This window comes from Elephantulus edwardii, unplaced genomic scaffold (genome assembly GCF_000299155.1).
Source record: "Elephantulus edwardii isolate Elephantulus edwardi_28Jun2011 unplaced genomic scaffold, EleEdw1.0 scaffold00384, whole genome shotgun sequence".
NCBI lineage: Eukaryota > Metazoa > Chordata > Mammalia > Macroscelidea > Macroscelididae > Elephantulus > Elephantulus edwardii.
This window is the reverse complement of record NW_006400134.1, coordinates 363,100-371,533: the sequence shown is the minus strand read 5'-3', so window position 1 is coordinate 371,533 and position 8,434 is coordinate 363,100. Positions and strand designations below refer to the sequence as shown.

General features: G+C 48.3%; 1 pseudogene; it reads right to left on the bottom strand.

The window, feature by feature from the left end:
* Positions 1 to 225: 225 nt before the first annotated feature.
* On the bottom strand, positions 226 to 3,270 carry LOC102848671 (annotated as a pseudogene).
* Positions 3,271 to 8,434: the final 5,164 nt, after the last annotated feature.

Genomic DNA, 8,434 nt, shown 5'->3' with positions numbered 1-8,434 from the left:
TGCTTTGTATTTTCAGAAACAATAATAAAGTATATCATTAAAAATGACTTTTTTTAAAGGGTATGTGAACAGAAACACATTACAAAAACCAAAACAAATAGAAACCCAGATTCACATTGTATTGAGCTACAATATGGCAGCCGATTTAAAAAAAAATTTTTACACAGTTTAAGAGAACTAATAGAACAGGTTCTGGTGGCCACAGGCAGGCACGGGTGGAAAGCATCAGTAGCGGCGGGTGAAGTGGGCTTCGTTCAGTCTGTTCCCTGGGTGAAGTGGGCTTCGTTCAGTCTGTTCCCTGGGGCCTGGCCTCCAAATCTTCCCTGCATCCCGCCGCGTGGCATCATGTGTCCCCGGGAGGCTCCACTGGGGGCAAAGCTGCCCCGCCTAGGAACAAATTCAGATCATGTGTCCGTGAGGCCCTCCCACCGGCCAGGCGCTCTCCTCGACTCTTGTCCCGCTCTGCAGCAGCAGCGTCAGAAGACAGACTCACAACCGTTTGAGGAGCAGAGAAACAGGACCGAGAACACATCACAGGTAAAGGGAAGGTAGTACTGGTTGGAAAGACTTGACTGGTTTTAAACCTTCACCAAGTGAAGCAACAGGCAAAGAAGAGACTGCTAAAGGCAGAGAGATGAAGCGTCAAGGGAAAGAGCACACGCCAGTGACAAAATGCCTTACCCCGACATCCCGCCCCAGCTCATCATGTGGCCTGGCCCAGAGTGGCCAGACATGCTTCTTTCTCCACCTTGCCATCTCTTGTGGTCCCTGTCCATCATGCCTCCCTCGGCACCACCTGGCCATGCACGGTCATCAGCCAGTCTTCAGCCATGATTCCCCCAGTCACATCTGGGTGGGGGAGGCAGCCCCCTGCCTTCACGTATCCTCTTGTCGGAGCCGTAGCTGCCCCATCCATCTCGGGAGTCTTGGCCGTGGTGCTCTGGTCCTCCATGACAATTGGGGTAATGTTGTCCATCTCTGTCTCCCAACATCGATCTGGAACCTTCTCTCCTATATACTGAGTGGTTGGAGTAGCGGCCACCATCACGGTGGTCAAAGTCATGGAAGCGGTCTGAACGGCTGAAGTCAGAATGGTAGCGGTCATCCAGAGCAGCCCGCTTGGCTTCTGGACAGCAGGCATCATCTCTTTGGCCGTCCAGGTCATAGGGCCGCTGCTCCTCGTAGCACAGCTCCTGCTGGCGCCGCAGCTCCTCACGCTCCCGGTGGATGCGCTCCTGCTCCTTGCAGCGCTCACGCTCCATGTGCATGCGTTTCTGTCGCTCCCGCCGCTGCCTCTGGAAGGCCAGCTTCTCACAGGGTGATCTCTAGCTGCTCCCGCTCCTCGCGCTCCCACTGGGCCTGCATGCGGTGCTCCCGCTCGCTGCGCTCACGCACCCAGCAGAACTCTTGAGTCCCTGGACTTCTGAGGCTCTTTGACTTTATCAAAAGATACAACAGACCGTTTCTCTCTGCTGCCTGATTTGCGATCCTGGCTCTTGGATGCTCTTTCTTTAGATCCAGACGTCTTGACACTGATGACAGGCACGCCCTTGAACCTATCCATGACAACGGTTTGCTCGGTGCCCCGACTCCCTGACTTTGTGGATCAAGAGCGTTCTGAGGGGCCAGATTTCTGCTTCTCTGAATCTTTACCCTTTTCGCCACTTCCGTCTTCACCCTTTTTAGCATCATCTTTCTCGTCAGCTTTCTCATCCCTTTTGAGGTTTGCAGATCTGTCACTGGGGCTCGACTTGTCTTTTTTCCCTTCGTCCTCTCTCTTGTCAGAGGTCTTCTTGCCAACAGGTTCATTTTTGGCCTTCTCCACCGAGATCATCTTGCCATGGAGCTCCATTTTGTGGAGGTGGCTGATGCACTTCGTGGCCTCCTCTGCAGTGGACATAGTAACAAAGCCATAAAAGCGAGCTCCAGGACTCTGAGAATTTGTCACAACCTTAACTCCCACCACTTTTCCATATTTGCTGAAAAGATTCTTCAAATCTGTAGCTCTGGTGGTAGAAGACAGTCCACTGACCCAGAAATTTCTACCACAACTGCTGCGACCCTTTCCATCTTTGGAAAGTCGTTTTGTATCCGAGTCATCTTTGCCAGAACTCATTTTCTGATCAATGCCCTCACTGGCTGAGGGACTCTCTAGGAGCTGGAGGGACTTCAATACAAGCTTCAAAATCAAACTTCTTCACGTCTTCTTTGCTATCTCTGGGCTCAGGGCTTGAGGCTTCCTGTGGCGCCTCCGTGGTCACCTCCTCGCTGGAGGCGTCCGCGTCTTCTGGGCCTTTACTACTCTGCTCAACTGGCTTCTCTAGCCCCGCTGGCTCAGAGTCCGCGCTCTTGCCATCGCCTGTCAGCTCCGCAGGCTCCCTTTTCACTACTGCTAACAGGGTGTCTGCCTTGCTCCACTGAGTGTGTTGACTTGCTGGCCAAATCTAAATCACCCTCCTCCTGCTCCTCAACTGGGTGGGCGCTGTCAAAAAGGTCCTCTTCCTCTGCAAGCTTGCTGTCTGGCCCCATGCTACTTGTATCCTGTGCCAATGGCTGCTCCAGCTTGGAACCTTCTTCTTTTACTGGCTCAGATTTACAAGTTTTCCCAAAAATGTCAAGTATTTTCTCATTTTCTGGCTCCAGGGACGGCTCCTCCATTTCCTGTAATATAGTGAAATCAGATGATGAAGTATCTAAATTATTTATAGTGTCTTTGTCCTCCATCTCAGCATGCTCGTGGAGCATCTCTGGAAGCTCCTTCATCTCCCCCTCCACCAGCTCTCTGCTGTCAGATAAGGACTCCTGTAGATTGTCAGTGTCCTCCTCCTCCACACAATCTGCAACGCTCCCATTATCTATCTCTGCTTCATCGAAAACACTGATATCCATCATGCCAATGTCCTGCAAGTTCTCCAGACTTGTTTCAACGTCTTCCTGTCCATCTCCAGAATTTTCCTCCAACCCATTATCTTCTGCACCCTCCTCTTCTGGTTTACGCCCTTTGCTGGATCTCTTTGCTGTTTTCTTGTTTCCTTCAGAGGTAATTTCAATTTCATCAGGATTACCCCCCTCGTCAATTGCCTTTTTCAGGCGCTCCATCAAAATGCTCTTATTGCCGCTAGAATCTAGATTACGTTTCTTCAGCTCCGCGCGCAGGCCGATCACTCGCAGATCGCTCAGGCAGCGTGTTCCAGTCTCCGAGGAGGCGGAACTCAGAGCCGCTGCACCCGCGGCACCCGAATCGCCTAGGCCTGAGAGAGTCTCCGCCATTCCAGGGACTCAGGCTCCGCTGGCCACTTCACACAGAACCAGGCCGGTCTCACCTCGGTTCTTAGCACAAAATGACGCCGCTAAACACGGAACTGCTCCAGCCACCCAGCGAGCCTCGCTTCTGCGCAGAGGCAGGCGGTGTGGGGCGGATGCGGTGGGTCGCCTCTGCGTATGCGCGCTGTGCGCCACGGTGGGCGGGGCCGTGTGCGCAAGCGCGTTACGGCGCGGGCACCTCCCACCGCGCACATCCCAGGAGACATGCGTGCTGCAGTTACGGCGCATGCGCTGCTGCTAAAAATGAATTTTTGTGTTGTGTACATGTTAGTACATGTTAGATGCTTTTGAGCTGTGGTGCTGGAGAAGAGTACTGAATGTACCATGGACTGCCAGGAAAACAAACAGATTCATCTTGGAGAGGATTAAACCAAGCTACTCCTTGGAGGCAAGGATTCTGGGGCTTCGTCTGACATACTTTGGGCGTGTTGCCAGGAGGGACGGGTCCTTGGAGAGGGACATCATACTTGGGAGGGTGGAGGGACAGCGCAGGAGGGAAAGACCCTCTATGAGATGGATTGATTCGGTGACTGGGGTAATTGGGATAGGTGTGTCAGAGGCAGTGCGGTTGGTGCAGGATAGAGCAGGGTTTAGGGCTGTTGTGCATAGGGTCGCTATGAGTCGCAAACGACTGTATGGCACATAACAACAACATGTTAGTATGCTGCTATTGGGTTAAATTTTATATATTATGAAAATAAGTTTCACTTGTCTGTTTACTAAAAAAAAATTGGCTGACACAGAAGAATTTCATGAAACAACATGATCAAGAGCCAGTGCTCATGAAGGAAGTTCAAGCTGCTCTGAAGGAATTGGGGTGGGGGAAGCCCCCAAGAATTGATGGAGTACCAACTGACATATTTCAACAAACAGATGCTGCCCTGGATGCACTCACCAAGTTGTACCAAGAAATCTGGAGGACAGCCACCTAGTCATCAGACTGGAAGAGATCTATATTTGCTCCCACTCTAGAGAAAAATGATCCAACAGAGTGTGGAAATTATTGAACAATATCATTAATATCCCATGCAAGCAAGATCCTGTTGAAAATTATCCCAAAACGACTGGACCAGCACATCAACAGAGAAATGCCAGAAATGCAGGCTGGGTTTAGAAGAAGTCGTGGCACTAGAGACGTTATAGACAATGTTAGATGGATCTTGGCTGAAAGCAGAGAATATCAGAGGAATGTCTGTTTGTTATTCATTGACTATGCAAAGGCATTTAACTGTGTGGATCACAACAAACTGTGGCTGACTCTGAGAAGAACGGGGATTCCAGAACATTTGATTGTGCTTTTGTGAAGCCTGAACTTAGACTAGAAAGCAGTCATCAGAACAGAACAAGGAAACATGGTTCAAAATCAGGAATGGAGTGTGTCAGGGATGCATCCTGTCTCCATACCTTTTCCATCTATATGTAGAACAGACATCCGGGAGGCTGGGCTCTGTGAGGAGGAATGAGGCATCAGAATTGGAGGAAGACTCATCAATAATATGTGTTACGCAGATGACACAACCTTCCTTGCCAAAACTGAGTAGGACCTGAGGCATTTGCTGTAAAAGGTCAAGGACTGCAGCCTTCAATATGGATTGAAGTTCAACATCAAGAAAACAAAGATTCTTACCACTGGGCCAATAGGCAGCATTAAGTGAAGAGATTGCGATTGTTAATAGCTTCAGCTTACTTAGCTCCATAATCAGCACTCTTGGCACCAGCAGCCAGGAAATCAAAAGAGAAATTGCATCATGAAAATCTGTTAGGGACCTCTGCAGAATACTGAAATTCAACAATGTCAGTCTAGAGACCAAGATGTGCCTGATCCAGGCCATACTCTTTGCAATTACTTGTTATGCATCAGAAAACTGGACAATGACTTAGGGATGATAGAAGGAGAGTTGAGGCCTTTGAGCTGTAGTGCTGAAGAAGAGTATTGAATATACCATGGACTGCTAGGAGAATAAACAGGTACATCCTACAGAGGGTGAAACCAGGTTGCACCTTGGAGGCAAGGATTCTAAAGTTTCGTCTGACATACTTTGGACATGTTGCAAGGTGGGATGTTGGAGAGGGATATCGTGCTTGGTAGGGTGGAGGGACAGCGCAGGAGAGGAAGACCCTTGATGAAGTGGATTGATTCACTTAATGGAGTAATGGGGGTAGATGTGTCAGAGACAATAAGATTGGCATGGAATAGAGCAGGGTTTAGGGCTATTGTACATAGGGTCTCTGTGAGCCACTGGCAACTTGACGGCACATAACAACAACAATTGAAAAAAAGTAAATTATCCATACTGAAGAGCAATGGTGTCTCTCTGGAGACTAAGGTGTGTCTGATACAGGCCATGGTCTTCGCAATCACTTGTTATGCATCAGAGAGTTGGACAATGACCGAGGAGGATAGAAGGAGAATTGATGCCTTTGAGCTGTGGTGCTGGAGAAGAGTATTGAGAATACCATGGACTGCTAGGAAAACAAACAGATTTGTCCTGGAAAGGGTTAAAGCGGGTGGCTCCTTGGAGGCAAGGATTCTGAGGCTCTATCTAACATACGTTGGACATGTTGTGAGGAGAGACCGGTCCTTAGAGAGGGACGGCGCAAGAGAGGAAGGCCCTCTATGAGGTGGATTGATTCAGTGACTGTGATAATTGGGATGGGAGTGTCAGACACAGTGCAATTGGCACAGGACAGAGCGGAGTTTAGGGCTGTTGTACATAGGGTCACTATGAGTCGCAAGTGACTCGACGGCACATAACAACAACAACAACAGCCTGCATTCGTCCCTCACATTATATTTCTACTAGGCAGTGTCAGGGTGGTATGAAGGTTAACGTACCCGATTGTTAACCCAAAGATTTTTTGTTTGTTTGTTATTATAAGAATATCTATCTGACAACTTTTGTGAATTCAGCTTTTTGCAGGTGTACTACTTACTGACCTCAATTGTATTAATCAGCTGTGTGGTCTTTATCCTTAAAGCAAGCTGTCCATCACCATACACAGAACCTCAGGGCTCTATAAGCAGCAGCCTTACTTCCTACCCCTTCCCTTATGCCTCTTTATCACCTAGGAAGAAAGGTCTGCTGATCTACTTCTGAAAAGTCAGCCATTGAAAACATAGAGGAGGTTAATCTCAGTCAGAATTCACTCTCTTGGTGACTGGGCAGTATGGAAAGCTGAACAACGGTCTGTCTCTAGTGAGATTTAGAACTGAATCCCTGGAACCTGTGAATGTTACTTTATATGGCAAAGGGGACCTTGCAGATGTAAATAAAGATACAGAAATGAGGAGGTTAGCCTGGCCTCTCTGGATAGGCCTACAGAAGGCCTCTTGCTCTAACTTCATGAGGGGAGAAAGATTCATCAGCATCAGCAGCCTAAAGCTAATTCCTAAAAAGGAAGGTCTGTAATGCTTCCACTCTCCAAACTTTTTACCAATTCTGACTCCAACTGTTCCTCCCACAGCACTTCCCTGCTGAGTCTGATGCCCACACAGAACCCACAGACAATACTCATGGTCACGGGGTGTATGAGGGAAGTAACAGGTTACAATTCAGGATGAGAAATGACTCATGCCATGAGTCTCCAGTCAGGACAACTTCTCAGCTGTGCCCAAAGACACTCCTCTCTCTGGCCCTCAGCCTCCCTGGCCCGCAGCCTTTTGGCCTCATCAGGCAAGTATTATAAAGCAAGTTTGGGGGTTTGGTTTTGTTGTTTTTTGGTTTTGTTTTGTTTTTTAGCTTTGCTGGTAAATGCCCAGAGGCGTCTTACTCTATTAGGAGTCCACTGAGCTGTGCACTGCAGATCTCCTAATTCTGCTGCTGTCCTCTCCATCTCTGGTGCTCTGTCTCCTGGGTCTCGGAGGTCTCCAGCTCAGGGAGCCAGGTCCAAAGGACCCACTTCACTCCTATTTCTGCTCCTTAGAGGACAGTCAGGTCCCCTCCTCTCTGCTCATTTCTCTCTTCCTTTATCTCGTGTAAGGTAAAATGTGTGACTTGAGCAAGGTTGTGACTTCAGTAAGGCAGTGAAGAGAAGTGACCTGAATAAGGAAGTTAAAGGATGGTGACGTGAGTCACACCCTCTGCTGAGGTATTCAAGGTACGTCTCACCCTAATCCTTCTCATGACTACAAAGGACAACTCATTTAAAAATGGGACCTTGACCACTGATACTGTTTTTGTTAGGTGTGTTCCAGCTGTTCAAATGTGCAATACAACAAAACCCTGCCTGGTCCTGTGCTGTCCTCACAATCTCTGCTGTACTTAAATTAATTGTCACAGTCCTTATTTAATCGTCTCTTTGAAAGTCTTCCTGTCTTTTCCTCTGACCTATTTTTCCAACCTTGATGGCCTTCTTCAGGTGCCTGCCCCTTCTGATAACATATCCAAAACATGGGAATACTCTGGCCACACTTCTCCCAAGGCATATGTCTTTATTCTTTTGGCAGTGTACAGTACACTCAATATAGGCTCAAGTTTACATCAGCGATGGAGGACTAGGGAGCTCTGATGGCCTAGTGGCAAGAAGCTGCACTGCAATCCCAGAGGTACGAGGTTTGAATCCATCAGATGCTCTCCTGGAGAAGGAAGGTAAATCTCCTCCTGTACCAGTCAGATCCGATTTGTACACACACAACAAATAATAAAATAAAATAAAGAAATGGAGGACTGAGGCTAGAATGATCATATTCAACAATGCACTGCACCATGTTGTTGTTGTTATGTGGCACTGAGTCAACTACAAGTCATAGTGACTCTCAGACACACCTGACGCCATTGTCACAGTCACTGAGTCAATCCATCTCACCCAGGTCTTCCTCTTCAGCACTGACCCTCCACCCTTCCAAGCATGATGTCCTTCTCTGAGGACTGGTTGGTCCCTCCTGGTGACATGTCCAAAGTATATAAGACGGAGTTTCAAAATCCTTGCCCCCAAAGAGCAAACTGGTTTCACACTCTCCCGGACAGTTATATTTTTTTTCTCTTGGCAATTCAATACTCTGCTCCAGCACCACAAACTCAAAGGCATCAGTTCTTCTTCTGTCATCCTTAGTCACTGTCCAGATCTCAGAAGCATAGCAAGCAATTGAGAAGAACCTGGACTGAATTAG